At 40.4% G+C, this 17,566-nt stretch overlaps 1 protein-coding gene across 5 annotated transcripts in view; it reads left to right on the top strand.

Annotated features, from left to right (window-relative positions):
- KCNIP4 (potassium voltage-gated channel interacting protein 4) overlaps positions 1–17,566 on the top strand; it is a 1,316,619-nt gene that overhangs the window by 1,072,736 nt on the left and 226,317 nt on the right. The gene's annotated exons all lie outside the window — the stretch shown is intronic.

The raw sequence follows: 17,566 nt of genomic DNA, 5'->3' as shown, positions 1-17,566 counted from the left end.
TATTGTGTGTAATGTGGGAAGATGATGAAAATATTTAAGCCTGCCTGTGTTTCTAATCTTCCTGACGGAGTTCAGGAGCTTAGCTAAGATGACAGCATCCCAAACTACATCCGGTATACAGGTTGTTGCTGTTAATATGTTAATAATGGTCAGTGTATCTTATCTTTAGAAAGTCTTTCCTTCTACAAGTGGGTCCATTAGATTCTACTGTTTAGACCAGTGTAAGAACATCAGAAGTTCTCATGCAATTTTCATATCTTTTTTTTTTTTTTAAGTCTTCTCAATCTGTAACAAGTTCTGCTCAGGCACACATAAAAATAATATTGTAATAGGATTAAATAAACCCTCAGAAAATAGAATTTCTGTTTTTTTTTTCTCATATTACACAGTAATTTTATTTAACTGTGGGAATAATTTTATTTAACCTCACATTTCTCCTGAGAGGAAAGCAATACAGAAACAAACTTTTCTCCAAGTGCTGCACAACGATCTTGCATTATTTTGAGATGTTGGCCTCAACCCTTTCTAGTGGTGTCGTGACAAAATACAGATAAGATCATTTTAGTTTATGTGATTGGAATAGTTTGCTTCTGTTTCATTTCTTCGCCATATTAGTTTTTGTTTTCTGGAATCCGTTGAGCCATAGCCCTCAGTTTTAGTGCGCTATACTCAAGATGGTCTTGTTTCAGATCTAGATGAAGCACAAAGGAAAAACACCACAGAGATATTTGAGAAAGTTGACTCTCACAGCCCTATAGTGGTTATAAGATAGCACGCAGTTCTTTTATTGCAAGTGTTGGTAATACAGACTTTTAAAGTCAAAAGTCGCAAGTTTGCAAATGACTCAGCTTTTATTCTTTAAGTTCTTTCTTATGTCACGTAAAGATTTTCAGACAAAATCTTCAAATTTGAGTTCCAACAATACAAAAAGTAAAATTGTAAACTTAACTCTTCCAACCAGAATCAGAGAATTTTGAGATAGTCTGAAACATCTTTCTTGGGGTAGGTATCCATATCCATACCCAAATAATAATACCCATGTCCATATATGAATCTTTATTTCTAATTTTGTTGTTGTTCAGTCCCTCAGTTACAACCCCATGGACTGCAGCATGCCAGACTTCCCTGTCCTTTATCATCTCCCAGAGCTTACTCAAACTCATGTCCATAGAGTTGGTGATGCCATCCAACCATCTCGTCCTCTGTATCCCCTTCTCCTGATTTCAATCTTTCCCAGCATATGGTCTTTTCTAATGATTCAGCTCTTTGCATCAGGTGGCCAAAGTATTGGAGCTTCAGCCTAAACAGCAGTCCTTCCAATGAATATTCAGGATTGATTTCCTTTAGGATTGACTGGTTGGATCTCCTTGCTATCCAAGGGACTCTAAGAGTCTTCTCCAACTCCACAGTTCAATACACACTTTGTTTCTATGTACACACATATATAGATGATGTGCCTACACATTTAAAATATTGTGTAAAATGTCCAGTGTGCTGTGCTTAGTTTCTCTGTCATGTCCAACTCTTTGTACTCCATGAACTGTAGCCCACTAGGCTCCTCGGTCCATGGAATTTTCCTATCAAGAATATTGGAGTGGTTGCCAGTTCCTACTCCAAGGGATATTCCCAACCCAGGATTGAATGCACGTCTCCTCATCTCCTGCACTGGCAGGCAAATTCTTTACCACTAGCACCACCTGGGGAGCCCAAAATGTCCAATAAACTGGGCAAACTTTGGGTTCAATATGTAAGTCTTGGTTGTGCTAAGATAACAAAGATGCAGGTTACCACCATACAGGTGGTATATTTCCTTGACAAGTGGAAAAATATAGGGGAAAATTTCCTTTTTTGTTCCAAAGTATATGTTAAAAAATACTGATCTAGTCCAACTGACTCAGTTTACATGGGAGACAACTGCAACCCAGAGAGGGTAACTGATTTATTAAAAGACAACACTAATTGGGAATGGAGACAGAACCAAATCCAAAGAGCTCCGAATCCTATACGGTGCTTTTTCCTATTACAACACAATTTTCACTTATTTCTCTTTTCTAATATTGGGAAGAGAATAAACAAAAACATAGGTGGGAAATTTCCTGAATTCCTGAATCTTGTCCTGAACTGTCCACTCAGTTCAGTCATTCAGTCAGGTCCAACTCTTTGTGACCCCATGGACTACAGCATGCCAGGCTTCCCTGTCCATCACCAACTCCTGGAGCTTACTCAAATTCATATCCTTGAGTCTGTGATGCCGTCCAACCGTCTCATCCTCTGTCATCCCTTTCTCCTCCCACCTTCAATCTTTCCCAGCATCAGGGTCTTTTCAAAAGAGTCAGTTCTTTGCATCAGGTGGCCAAAGTATTGGAGTTTCAGCTTCAGCATCAGTCCTTCCAGTGAATATTCAGGACTTATTTCCTTTTGGATGGACTGGTTAGAGGAACTGTCCACTAACACCCTATGAGATATCTGCTGCTACTGCTGCTAAGTCACTTCAGTCGTGTCCGACTCTGTGAAACCCCATAGACAGCAGCCCACCAGGCTCCCCCGTCCCTGGGATTCTCCAGGCAAGAATTCTGGAGTAGGTTGCCATTACCGTCTCCAGTGCATGAAAGTGAAAAGTGAAAGTGAATTCGCTCAGTCGTGTCTGACTCTTAATGACCCCATGGACTTCAGTCTACCAGGCTCCTCTGCCCGTGGGATTTTCCAGGCAAGAGTACTGGAGTGGGGTGCCATTGCCTTCTCCGATGAGATATCTGAGGGAAATGCATTCATAGGAAATAAGATTACAAAATATATACACAATTTTTCAACCCAAGGCTAGGACCCAATTATGGTTTATAAGCAAGCTAAATCAAACTACATACCCTATCATACCTTAGAGGCAGGATCTGAACAAAAGGAAGCCAAATGGTCTCCTGAGTCCCCTCACTCTAAGATCCTCACTGAATTTTGAATGTATCTGTGACATATTCAGTGTCCATGAATGGCTAGTCCAAGTACAATCAAACAATGAGACCCAATGAAGTCATAAGAAATCTAGCCTAGGCCTCCTGTCTGTGTTTTCTCAGATTGTGGCAGTGTCCAAGAAGAAACAGAACTTAGGCTTTGTGATCACCAATCAAATGGAGATATAAGAAAAAAGCATTTACAGAGCAAGTCACAAAATATTAGATTATCAAGTCCTTCATCCTTTCTACCAGCAAATGATAGAAAGGCCAAAAGGGGCTTTCCCAATATAAATTGCTAAACATTTCCCTGTGATTGACCACTTAGAAAATATAGCTCAGGAAAAGGCCAGAGAATTAGCCATTTATTTTGGTTGAGAAGTAAAGCTGAGGCCCAGAGCAGAACCATGAGCTTCTTTTGGGTAACATGGAGCTTTATATCATCCTCATGGGGCAATGATTCTTCTCTGGTACCATTGTAGTATTTTCTCTAGTGTGACTCTGCATTGATTAACTTAGAAAGTCGTTTTGAGTCTATATGGATGAGACCTTCTGTATTAGTTTCAGGATAAAGCAGTGTTGCCTTACTATTATCATCTACAATGGTTAATGAGAATTTGCCAAGAAAAGGAAAAGGGAAAGGGAAACATTTCTGCTCCCACATAAATTAGATTCTTATTTCAGTAAAGCCCTATGTTAAAAAATAATTCTCTTTCAGTTGAAATTTAAGGTTTAGGGAGCAAAAGCAATTTGTAAGAAGGATTAAAATGACTAATGGGATTTTAATATAATGATTTGAGGTTTCACATATTCCCTTCATTAATAAAGGGAACAAGGAAGAACACTTACAAGAATAATCTCATTTCACAGTGTCTCATGTAATACTTGGTATTGGATTCTAAGTGTAGGCAGCGTCCTTTGTTAGGCATTGATTGAGATGGTGGAAAGGGACAAGATAAACATTGAAGGAATGAACCTTCGGTAAGCTTACATTCTGAAAAGGGAAACTAATCACTCAACAAGACAAAAGAACATAAACGCCCCCAAGAAATGGGCAGCAGAAGCACAAATGGAGTGGAACATTCTGGAAAGGGCTAAAGGGAAGGTTTCATGGAGAAAAAGACTGTTATACAGGACTTAGCAGTGTGAGAAGGGGTTCAGAATGAGGAAATAACACTCCAGGCTGAGCAAAGAGTTTGAATTGTGATCCTGAGCACTGACAGAAAGTAGCTTTGATGGACAAGAGCTGTGGCTTATAGAAGGTGGGCATCAGAATGTTGAAATGAGATGTGTCTGAAGTAGTCCATTGAGGTGAATGTCAAGAGGGCACATATACTTTCTCAATGATAAAAAGCCATTGACCCAAAGTCTTCAGCTTTGGGGAACCAATGAGCAGGATGGCAGATTCATGTTTCAGATAGGTCAGTTTGGAAGTAGGTGAAGATGAGTTCAGAGGTAAGAGAGTGTAGGTAGAGGTATCAGGGACAATTCAGGTGGGAAACCACAAAGGCAGGAATCCATTGATTGCCCTCATCAATAAAATATTTAAGGTGAATTGTCAATTTCCAGATTTTCTAGAAACTCATGTTTAATATAATATCCTTAACCTGCACCTATTCTGCAATGGCATAATTGTTTTCTTATTTCAGGACAATGTTGTTTGGCTTCAGATGTTTTTCTGATGAGATAAGAAGGAAATCTAGGGCACACAGAGGTTGTAGCTGAGAAATCCTGAAGATACTGATATAGTATCTTCATTTATGGTGGGAATTTTAAAGTTCCTAAAGATGTACCTGACATTTTAAAAGGTCTTCAATTATTTTGAACATTTTATTTTGGAAAACTTTACACACAAAAATGCAGAGAAAAGCAATAAACTTTGATGTATCCATCATCCACATTCAATAATTACCAACATTGTTATTTGTATTTCAGCAATGGCTTACATTTACAGATGTTTCTCAGTTGTCTTTAATATACCAGGTACTCTGGTAGGGCCAAGATACAATGATTAATTAGACTCAGTTGCTACCCTCAAGGAATTCTCAAGTTATATAAAGGGATGGGGAATATAATCAAGGAAAATGCAATATATTATGGTAGATAAATCAGTACAAATGAGTCCAAGATACAGAGGAAGAATGGAAAGTAATTAAGCCCAAGTGAAAGAGATAGAAATGATCAGAGATGACACCCCAGAGGAGGTGAAAGCTGGGATTTTATGGATGAAGGGAAGTTTATCAAATTCATATGCCAGAAAAGTGTTTGCACAAGTTCTGTATGAGGGGTACTGGGTGAGGTAATATCAACATAGGAACATGGTATAAAATGCAGAAGTCGTGGGACAACAACAGATAAAATGTAAATGTAACAGAATTAACATAGTTTTATTTCCTCTCCTTAGTTATATAATTAAACTTGCTGCCCCAGCACAATTCTTGATATGTAGAACATACTAAAAAAAAAAAAAAAAAATGAGAGCCTGAGTGCAATTTATTCCCATACAGTAATAGTGCGAATGCACTTCTTGTGCTACGTAACCGAGAGCGTCTAGTGACTCTTTCAAGTCTCCAAAATAGCTTGGAAACTATTGATTAGTTGATTATGACTTTTTTTAACTCTTTCTTTTTTTTCTACTATTAAGATTTCACATCAGAATTACCCTGCAAAGCAGAGATAGCCACACACCAAAGGCATCAGAGGCAGCTGTTCATTAGAATTTTATGGCCCTGGGAAATAATTTCAAATGAGACATTCAGCAGAGAGATAAAAAAGCGCAGCTTAGATGGGCTTTGATATGGCTGGGAAAGTAGCCCTTTCAATTCCATAACAGGCGTGTTGGGTGCGGGGAGGACCTTGGATTTCTAAATGAAATTGAACAAATATCTATTAGGCACCTACTATGTGAAGAGCCATAGACAACCTGGGGCATTGTACTGTCCTTAAAAAGTTTTCATTTTAAAGACCAAATAGCTCCTGAATAACCCAAGTTTAAAAATTGTCTGGTGGGAGGGAGCAAGGACTTTAGAAAACACAAGCAGAAGAGCCATCTCATACAGGGAAGGCTACACAAAGATGGTGGCATTTGAAATCTGATGAGTTGAGGGATCAAAAGACTTTGATAAAGACTGGAAGCTAAAAATAGGAATATAAACTGTAATTCAAAAGAAAAATGGCAGTTTCCCAAAGTCATTATTTGTCATCAGGTTGACTCTAAAAAGCCCATTAATCCACTTAAGATATAATCAATCTGTGTCAATTATTGCTCTGAACCTGGCAATGTGCTTGGTACTGATGGGTTTGGGGATTCTATTTATTTTAGTTTTGCTTACATTGGGAACCCATTTCCTACTCCATCATGGAGCAGAGAGCTGGAATCTTAGTGAAGAGGGATGGGGGTGAAGGAGTTGTACATTTCAATGACTTCCAGCCAAAGGTCACCAGGAACACACCTGTGGTCCAAAAACTTTGGTGGTACTAGGGGTAAAGAACCCCTCTGCCAGTGAAGGAGACCTAAGGGATGCAGATTTGATCCCTGAGTTGGGAAGATCAACTGGAGGAGGAAATGGAAACCCACTCCAATATTCTTTCTGGGAAAATCCCATGGACAGAGGAGCCTGGCAGGCTAGAGTCCAGGGATCACAAACAGTCAGACACAACTGAAGCGACTTAGCACACAGCACATTCTTTTCCGCCAAGAACACACAACATGGAGAACTGTGGGGCATCTCAAAACAGAGTGTTCAAAATGACTTATGGGATTTGAGCTTGTGTTAAGGGACTTTGATTTAGGAAGTAGGGCTTTGTTCCGGGTTAAATAAAGTCAAAAAGCCAGTGTAATTGGCTTAGTAAATCTTACATACAAGTAGTAAACCCTAGACAGAGGCTGAAACTATAATTGGCAAAAAGCAAGCTACATTAGCTAGGATGGTGGATATTTGGTTATATTTGTGGTTTAAACAAAATTCATGTTTTTCCTCTTCTCAGCTATGATTAGAGTGGTCTAATTTTTATCTTGATTAATCACAGGTAGAGAGTAGTCTTTTCTGACATTAATACTCTGTGACATTTTATATTCAGCAAGAGAATGCTAAAGCCTAGCTGGTGAACCAGGGCCCCTCCCAGGGTTCTCAGGAGCTGCTTTCTCTCACATGATAAGGGAGAGGGCAGAGTAAAGTGAAGGGCAAGTTACTTAACCTTCCTGAGCTTGAGTTCCTTCTGTAAAATGAGGCTAATAAGCCCAACATTTCAGGATTGTAGTAGGAAATTCAAACATAAGTGAAATATCTAGCTCTGTGCTTGGGATACAAATAGAAGCCAAGATATGCCTTTCTTGTTATTATGATAGGATAACATGTTCATATTCCTGCATTGTATCAACAGTTCTCAAACTTCACACATATAAGAATCACCAAGATGATGTGTTAGAATAAAAGATTGCTAGCAGTCCATGGGGTCGCGAAGAGTCAGACACAACTGAGCGACTTCACTTTCACTTTTCACTTTCATGCATTGGAGAAGGAAATGGCAAGCCACTCCAGTGTTCTTGCCTGGAGAATCCCAGGGACAGGGGAGCCTGGTGGGCTGCCGTCTATGAGGTTGCACAAAGTCGGACACGACTGAAGCGACTTAGCAGCAGTAGCAGCAGCAGCAGCAGCAGCAGCAGCAGCAGCAGCAGTCCCCACCCTAAGATTTTCAAATTCAGTGGATCTTGGTTAGCATCTGGGAACTGACATCTCTTTCATTTTTTTGGCTGCATCATGTGGCACATGGAAATTCCTGGACCAGAGATGGAACCACACCAACCAGAGAAGTTGGGGAATTGGCATTTCCTAGTCAATGGCACCCAACTACAATACTCTTGCCTGGAAAATCCCATGGATGGAGGAGCCTGGTGGGCTGCAGTCCATGAGGTCGCTAAGAGTTGGACACGACTGAGCGACTTCACTTTGACTTTTCACTTTCCTGCATTGGAGAAGGAAATGACAACCCACTCCAGTGTTCTTGCCTGGAGAATCCCAGGGACGAGGGAGCCTGGTGGGCTGCCATCTATGGGGTCGCACAGAGTCGGACACGACTGAAGCGACTTAGCAGCAGCAGTGGATGCTGAGGATCCAGGGCACACTTTGAGAACCACTTGGTTAAGCAATAAATCTAAAAAGCCAAATCCGTGATGTTTGCAATGATTTCTTCACTGAGATCTTTGGCACCTGCCAAGCTTTATTCTTGGAGAAGGCAATGGCACCCCACTCCAGTACTCTTGCCTGGAAAATTCTATGGACAGAGGAGCCTGGTAGGCTGCAGTCCATAGGGTTGCTAAGAGTCGGGCATGACTCAGCGACTTCACTTTCACTTTTCACTTTTATGCATTGGAGAAGGAAATGGCAACCCATTCCAGTGTTTTTGCCTGGAGAATTCCAGGGACGGGGGAGCCTGGTGGGCTGCCATCTCTGGGGTTGTACAGAGTCGGACACGACTGAAGCAACTTAGCAGCAGCAGCAAGCTTTATTCTAGAACAGTTGCCAGTCAACTTTTTGTATGGTAAGTATCGTAGTATTTGTGGGTCATGCGGTCTATTTAACTATTCAACTTTGTTGTTGCAGCACAAAAGGTATAAAAATAAATGGGTGTGGCTGTCTTCCAATAAATATTTATGGACACATATCCAAATTTCATATAATTTTCATGTCATAAAATATTTTTTTTAACCATTGTAAATGTTAAACAACATAGCTGAAAGGTCAAAAGCAGGTAGCAGGGTGAATTTGACCTTTTGCTCTAAGGTGCCAACCCCTGCACTGAGAGTTGGCAATGAAAGAGCTGGTTGAGAAATGATCTCAGGTTGATGAGATCTTGTCTTTGGGAAACTTGTCTAGGTTTTTTGAGCCCTTTGGTCTCACTGAGTAGATGTATATCTAGTCCTTTGTTTGGGGTTGCTGTTGATGAAGTTATCTGCCAAATTAGCAAGTGATTTAAAATAGGATGTATGTGCTTGTGCAATGTTTTCCCTTCCCCTAATTTCCCAATTTCTAGGATAATTTTGACGACTATAATATAAATGAAGCCATCCACATGATCGTGTTACACAATGAGTCAATGCTGGGGCTAGACAGTTAGGGTCCCCTCTTCTTACTGATTTTTGTTTAGGTTTCATTGCCTCTTGGATACAGAGGCATTTTGCTTTTTTCATTGAGTTTATAAACCCTTATCTTGTAGGTCTGTTAAAAAACACATTTCAACTCTTTAAAGTAAACTGGTCCTCATATTATTAACATACTGAGTCTTTTGAGTCGAGGACAAATACATTGAATCAACAATTTTTTTTTAAGTAAAATCACCATAAGTTTGAATTCTCTTGAAAATGGAAAATATATAAATAGTGGGTAATTTCATGTTCTTTGAAGTGTGACAGACCTGAAGTCAGTTCACAGCTCTGATTTTGATGGTCCATATGGTCTTGGGCAAGATTTATAACCACCTTGAACATCAATTCTTTCAAAGATGGGGAGAATAATAGTAGCTACTAAATAGGATTATTGTGAGAGGTAAATTAAATGATATTTCTTAAAATTATCACCAAATACGTTGTATGACTTAAAGAGTTAGTATCATTGCTGCCTTTATGCTTAACTTCCATTGTACCTATTACTAAATATGATCGTTCATTCAATCATCCATGAAACAAAGGTTTTTTTAAGTGATCTGTGTACCAGGCAGTGTACTGGAAACTTAAAGATACTGGTAATTGGGAACTTAAGGGCATAATTTTGGCTAAAGAGGTTTACACACAGACAAATTAGTTGAGTAAATTTTCCTGGTCTCAAATGTTTACAAGGTATAGGGAGACATTAAGACTGACCAGTACTATTCAGAAGCTGGGGAATATCAGAAAGGACTCACAGAAGTGACCTTTGAGCTGAATCTGAGTGATACTTGGAAGCATTCAGCATCGTACATCCTTGGGAACCATTGACAGTTGATATAATCTAGTTTCGAATATTCAAGAACGCTTCGTGTTGATCCCAGTTTCTAAGTTCTGCCTCATATTCTTTCCTTTTCTCCCACAATACCTTCTCTTATTCAAGTGCCACCCATATCTTCCCATTTCAGCCCAGATCAAAACCTACCCTCTCTCTAATACCACATTTCCTCCTTAATCTGAATTCTGTCAGTTCTGATGTATGTCATACAATGTACCCTTGATAATAGTAATCCTTCCCCAAGTCTTAACTTTGTGTTCATTTATATTTCTCCTCAGCTGGAGAAGAGACCACGCCACCCCAGCATAGAGTGAATTTTCCCTGTGTTTCCACAGGATCCAGAGAAAGACAAAGTATATCATGGAGGCACAACAAATATGCATCCGTGGGTTTCTCACCGCATCTTTAATGGCTTGTCCCTTTAAATCAGTACACTTGTCTCATCTGAACTCCTCCCCCATCCCGCTTTATTCCAATCTGACTTCACATTCTCAAGAGGAAAGTTTTTCTAGACCTGGTGACTGAGCTGATGCTCAAGATTCTTCTATTTCGTTTATAAAATAAAGTCTCTATCAGACCAATGCTTCCTGTTCAACCTCATCTCTGGCCATTTCTCCTTTTTCTTTTCCTCTTTCTTCTCAACTTCATGTTTCAGCAACACTATACTGACGTTCCCTGAGCATTTTGTGTTGTCTCCAGCTACCATAATTTTGCAATTCTCTCTCCTAGAATGCCTTTCCTTCCTCATATTCCTGAAAACATCTTTTAAACCTTCAAATCTTAGCTCATAGTCTACCTTCTTTGAAAAATGTTCCTTGACTTTCTGAGGCAGAAAAGATACTCCAGCCCTGTGGCTTCTCTGCCTCTTTCCCACCGTTACTTTTATGTTGCAATACCACCCACCTCATTATTTCCCAAGCACCCTGTGCTATTTCATGCATCATGCCTTTGCCTGTTCTATGATGGTCCCTCCTTCTAGAATAAAACGCCGATTACTGGTCCTTACCTGATTGTACTTGTGCTCGCTCGCTCGGTCATGTCCGACTCTGTGTCCCCATGGACTCTAGCCTGCTAGGCTCATCTGTCCATGGAGTTTTCCAGACAAGAATACTGGGAGTGGGTTGCCATTTCCTCCTCCAGGAGATCTTCCTGATTCAGGAAGATCAAACCTGTGTCTCTTGTAATTCCTGCATTGACAGGTGAATTCCGTACCTCTAGTACCACCTGACCTGATTAACTCCTTCTTTAAGCTCTACTAAGGAACCATCTCTTCTAGAAAACCTCCCTGGAACTGCCTAGCTGGATGGAGTTCCTACTTCTATTATTCCAAAGCACTCCATCTTAGCACTTCAAACTACATTAAGCCCTTGATTTCTTTGCCTTTCTCTTTCACTAAACTTCAAGCCCCACATAAGAGGAGCACTTATCTACATACTGTCTGTGTCTGGGAGTGAGTAGATGGATGGATAGGTGATAGATAGGCAAGTTTATTCAAAGGTTCTGGTAATAAACTCAGATTTCCCATCATAGTATTGAACTAATTTAATTTTTAACCATTTTGTATAAAAGGCAGGGTTTCTGAACTTCACTATTGGCATTTGTTGGCTGTGTGACTTTTTGTGGAGGACACTGTCCTCTGCAAGATAGGGCTATTGGCAGCATCCTAGGCCTTTACCTACTAAATGCCAGTAGCACATGTCCCGAGACTCACACTACCACTGTTGAATCCCCCGAGGGGAAGAAAGGTAGGCAAAATCACCTCCCACCATACTGAGAACCATTGGGTTGAGGTACAATCAAACACAATTTGTGTTTTTATATACATATAAAGTCTTTTTATTTACATATATTTGTAAGTCAAGAAGGCAATGGCACCCCACTCCAGTACTCTTGCCTGGAAAATCCCATGGACGGAGGAGCCTGGTGGGCTGCAGCCCATGGGGTTGCTGAGGGTCGGACACAACTGAGTGACTTCACTTTCACTTTTCACTTTCACGCATTGGAGAGGGAAATGGCAACCCACTCCAGTGTTCTTGCCTGGAGAATCCCAGGGACAGGGGAGCCTGGTGGGCTGCCGTCTATGGGGTTGCACAGAGTCGGACACGACTGAAGTGACTTAGCAGCAGCAGCAGCAGAGTGCATTTAAGTATGAAAAGATTATAGCATTGGAAATCAAACCTGAAGGGGAATGTTTTTTCATTACAAAAGTAATAAACAATTGCTATAAGAAGTTTATAAATACACAAGAGGAAAAAACATGAATAAAATGCCAATAATCTCACCATTCAAAGAATAACCATTGGTAATATTTTCACTTATTTACTTTCAGATTTTTATACACATAGATTTGTTTCTTTAAACTTAATAATACTGCATGTAAAAAATTTGATGTAGCTTTAAATTCAACAATGGAGTAAAATTTTTTTAATTAGATTATAGATCTTTCATAAATATTTTAATACCTACATTATATTCTATAAATGTGTGTAACATAATTTACTTACCCTGATTTTAGGACATGCAAATTATTTGCATTTGTCCAGTATTTGAAAAATTCTGTAATAAAATCTTTGGGTGTGAAATTACTTATATATTTTGAATTATGTTCTTAGGATGGGATCTTAGAAGAAAAATGATTGGAACAAGACAATGGACTGTTTGGAGTATCTTTATATGTATTTGAGATCAAATTGGTTTTCAAAGTGATGGCACAAGTTTGCCTGCCCTGCGGTAACATAGGAGTGCCCAGGGCTCTCTGCATTGTGATCATTGCACTGCCACCGTGTGCTGTGGACTAGGGGACATTCTGAAGGTGGACACTAAAGACCATGTTAGCAAGCTTAATGTTACGAAACCCTGCCTTAGGGCTGAATTGCTAATGCCTTGTAATCTAACATGAGGACTCATAATTACAGATAAGAAGTCCTCATTGTGGCTTGATGATGCTCTTTCTGTTCTGCTTTTTTGTCAATCAAGATGCACTTCCTTTATGAAATGATTTCCACCTCTTATCTATCATCATGACCATTTTGAACCATCAAGACTGGCGTTTAGTAGGCATATGATTATTTATTGAACAAAAACCTTTTTTCCCTAGATGAAGTAATTCCTGGGCCTGTATGCATTGAGGAGAAAAATTAGAATACATAAAATTATGACTATTATTAATAAATATTTCCTGAGCGTTACTAATATATGCATTTTACTGAGACACATTTACATAGTAGGGAGGGAACATAATGTCTCTTTTGAGAGGTATGCCTGTGTCCATCTAAAGTAGAAATGTGGGCTATTCTGTGTATGTGACGAAGTCTGAGACCAAGAATCAGAGATACTGTGAGTAGGCAAATACGAAATCCCATCCAGTCAAACCCCCTATTACAGGTCGTGAAGAAGTAATGAGCTCCACAGAGTTCCTTTGTGACTTAATGGTAGAACTTGGTTGTAGGGGCAGGACAATATTGAGTCTAGGAGACACTGAACCTTGAAAACAGACACACACTGGTCAAATGCTACCCCTGAAACATGCTGGCTGTGTGCTTTATGCAAGTCACCAAAGTTCTTGAACCTCAGTTTCCTCATCCATAAGATCGAGGTAATCAAAATGTCAACTTCGTAGATCTTCAAAATCATACAGTGGTTTTGAATCATGGAATAATTTTGAGACAAGGCACATACCCTTTTGTAACTCAGATTTTTTAATGACTGCTTCACTCTCCCTTCTTAACAAAACTTCTGGTAGAAATCCTCTTAAACATTGAGAGCAGAACTGCTAAAAACATAATTTTCCTTATACTGATTCTGAGTACTTTGTGTTGCAATTTATACTAGACCGGGTTCTGCCACATATCGGAGAGTGCGTAGGTTATTTTCAATAACCACTTTTATAGGCGAAAACATTTGTTCAAAGCGGCTAAGGAACTTGTCTCATTTCTGAGCAACCAAATAGCAGAACCGGAATGAACCACAGACTTCAGAAGCTAGAACTCATGTTTTTTTCTCTCCAACCTTCCTTGTAAGTGCTAGGTTGTTTTTCTTTCTTTCCTCTGTGCTAAGTCACTTCAGTTGTGTCTGACTCTTTGTGACCCTATGGATGGTAGCTCACCAGGTTCCGCTGCCCATGGGATTCTCCAGGCAAGAATACTGGAGTGGAATGCCATGCCCTCCAGGGGATCTTCCCCACCCAGGGATAAAACCACATCTCCTGCATTGGCAGGCAGGTTCTTTACCACTAGCGCCACCAGGGAAGCCTTTTTCCCTTAAGTTTCTACAACTGAAGAAATACTCTTAAGATTCCCGGATTAGAAAGGTCAAGGTAGTATATTTGGAATAAGTGCTTTTCCAGACATCTATTTGAATAGAACTAAGTACGTGAGTGACTTTATATCTCAGTAAATTCATGGTTATTAATGACTTGGTAACAGAAACTCTGTAATGAATAAACAGGAGAATATTGAAGACCTGGCAGCAATGAGATATATTGGTGATGTGATTCCAAATTTAAACAAATTACAGGGGGGAAATGGATAATGATAAAATAATTAGAAACCAGAAGCACCTGAACAAACACCCAAATCCCACATCTGTCTTCACTATATTCAGCAATTCCTAAATATCACTGGTGCATTGAAGGAGAAATTAGCAGAGCCTTTTAAACATCACCTCAGTGAAAAGCAGAATTAACTCCTTCCTGTTATTGAAAATGTTCACAGAGACAGGGGGAATGACCTGAATGCCTTCCTTTATGACAACAAAATTTGCAAAGCTAAAATCTTTTAGAAAATATATCTCCATTACAAATTTGTACATAAGCTATAGGTCCCTAACAAGATTTTAGACTAAAAATATAATGATCAGAATAGTACACTGGCTTCAGTATTGTTATATATCTCTCCTAGAATACATCAATGGTAAAATGAACGAATAGCTTAGCACTTTATTGGTATTTTTTAGGTATATTCAATGAAGATGCAGAATCAGCAAAGAAACTCCGTAGTTGCAAAATCTTTGTAAACCTCTCAGTTGACCTGCCTAGCTAATATATTTCAAATGCACACATTTTACAACAATAAGAACCATTCTTGCCAGTGGCTATCTAAGGTGAGTCTAGAAATGTTTGCTTGAAACAAATCTCACCCTAGTACAATTCCAGAAGGACTGTTCTTTAGGGAACAGTTTAAGTGCTGGAATAATTACTTAAGGAAATTCTGTCAGCTCATTTAAAAGAATTTCCTCAGGCTAGGAAAGGAGGGAGATTTTTGAAGTGAACAGGAATTGCTTGAGATCTTATGCAATGCCATCTATAGCATGTCACCTCCTTTTAAAGAACTTTCACTCATTTCATTATAAATGATGTCATTAGTGGTGCTTCCTTGCAGTGCTATCTTCTTCACTCTGGGATGTGCTTTATGTTTGGCATCATAAAGGCACAGACGTACCATTATTGGCTGGAGTACAATTCCAGATATACACAGGGATGTAGGATAGGAATCGACTAATTAGCCATCCTTTGCTTGCTTCTTCGCATCAGTTCAGCTCTGTTGTCGCTCAGTCGTGTCCGACTCTTTGCGACCCCATGGACTGCAGCATGCCAGGCTTCCCTGTCCATCACCAACTCTCAGAGCTTACTCAAACTCATGTCCATTGAGTCAGCGATGCCATCCAGCCATCTCATCTCTGTCGTCCCCTTCTCCTCCTGCCTTCAGTCTTTCCCAGAGTCAGGGTCTTTTCCAATGAGTCAATTCTTCACATCAGGTGGCCAAATTGCAGTTTCAGCTTCAGCATCAGTCCTTCCAATGAATATTCAGGACTGATTTCCTTCTTTGTATGCCTTCTCCAAAATGTGGATGAGTGCTGACCATATCATAACTATGCTGGAAAAGAGTGAAAGCAAATCCCAGGTAGAGAGGTACAACAAAGTTAATGGCATTCTTATTTCCTTCTCTGCTTTGTCTCTTTGACTAAATAAGATTACTTAAAGTTGAAACAAAGTAAACAAATGAGAGATTCCTCTCTCCCCTGGAGTCCTCAGGAGGCTAGAGAACATTTATGTAATGCTTGTGCTTGTGCTTGTGCTCGCACTCAGTCCCCCAGTTGAGTCGGACTCTGTGCGACCCCATGGACTGTAGCCCACCAGGCTCCTCTGTCCCTGGGATTCTGCAGGCAAGAATACTGGAGTGGGTTGCCACTTCCTCCTCCAGGGGATCTTCCTGACCCAGAGATCCAACCCATGTCTCTTGTGTCTCCTGCTTTGCAGGTGGATTCTTTACCACTGAGTCACTGGGGAAGCCCATTTATGTACTATGCCTCCTAATTAAAATAATATTCTCCAAATATTTTCTAACTTGATGACAAGTGTACTTTGTAGGAGAGAATTCTGAACCTTAAAATCGGACTTGCTCTTGTCCTGTCTCACCACCAGTTGGTCCATGTTAGCTCTGCTTATCCTTCAAAAGCTAGAAAAGTTGGCTAAAGATAATCCAGAGACTTTTTTACAGAGATCTTTAAAAACCATATGTTTGCCATATTTGATTCTTATCAAAAATCGTAATTAAAAGGTTGGTATGCATCCAAGTTACCTTGAAGAGAAGAACAATCCTTAGTGAGCTTCTTGCCAAGGGACAGGAAATCATCTTGCCTGACTACTGGAGCGCTCACAGCACGTTTGCTCCTGTCTGATTCTACCCATGTGTCTGCCTTCCTGAAATTACCTGCCTGCCCCTTCCATCCATGCAAGTCTAGGATATCTTTATATATATTGAACCCATTCTCCTCTCATGTCTTTAATCTCCTTTTTCCTTGTAACTCTTACTGCACAAAATCCACTCTCCTATCCTCTCTCTTTTTCTCACTATTTTTTGCTTCCACTGTTTCTTGCATCTCTTCTTTTAAGTAAAAGCTTCTTGAGCACAGGAAACATGAGTTTATATTTGTGTGTTTGTTTTTGCTGCTGTCTATGGGGTCACACTGGAGAAGGCAATGGCACCCCACTCCAGTGCTCTTGCCTAGAGAATCCCATGGATGGAGGGGCCTGGTGGGGTACAGTCCATGGGGTCACTAGGAGTCAGACATGACTGAGCGACTTCACTTTCACTTTTCACTTTCATGCATTGGAGAAGGAAGTGGCACCCCACTCCAGTGCTCTTGCCTGGAGAATCCCATGGATGGAGGGGCCTGGTGGGGTACAGTCCATGGGGTCACTAGGAGTCAGACATGACTGAGCGACTTCACTTTCACTTTTCACTTTCATGCATTGGAGAAGGAAGTGGCAACCCACTCCAGTGTTCTTGCCTGGAGAATCCCAGGGACAGGGGAGCCTGGTCGGCTGCTGTCTATGGGGTCGCACAGAGTCGGACACGACTAAAGCGACTTAGCAGCAGCAGCAGCATATAGAGCAGGCTTCCCAGTTAGCTCAGCTGGTGAAGAATCTGTCTGCAAGACAGGAAACCTGGGTTCCATCCATGGGTTGGGAAGATCCCCTGGAGGAGGGCATGGCAACCCATTCCAGTATTCTTTCCTGGAGGATCCTCATGAACAGAGGAGCCTCGTAGGCTACAGTCCATGGGGTCGCAAAGAGTTGGACATAACTGAGTGACTAAGCACGGCACAGCATATAGAGCACCTGTCCCAGGGCACCTAGGA

The sequence above is a fragment of the Bos javanicus genome, chromosome 6 (assembly GCF_032452875.1).
Source record: "Bos javanicus breed banteng chromosome 6, ARS-OSU_banteng_1.0, whole genome shotgun sequence".
Lineage (NCBI taxonomy): Eukaryota > Metazoa > Chordata > Mammalia > Artiodactyla > Bovidae > Bos > Bos javanicus.
This window is presented reverse-complemented; position numbering and strand designations above follow the sequence as displayed.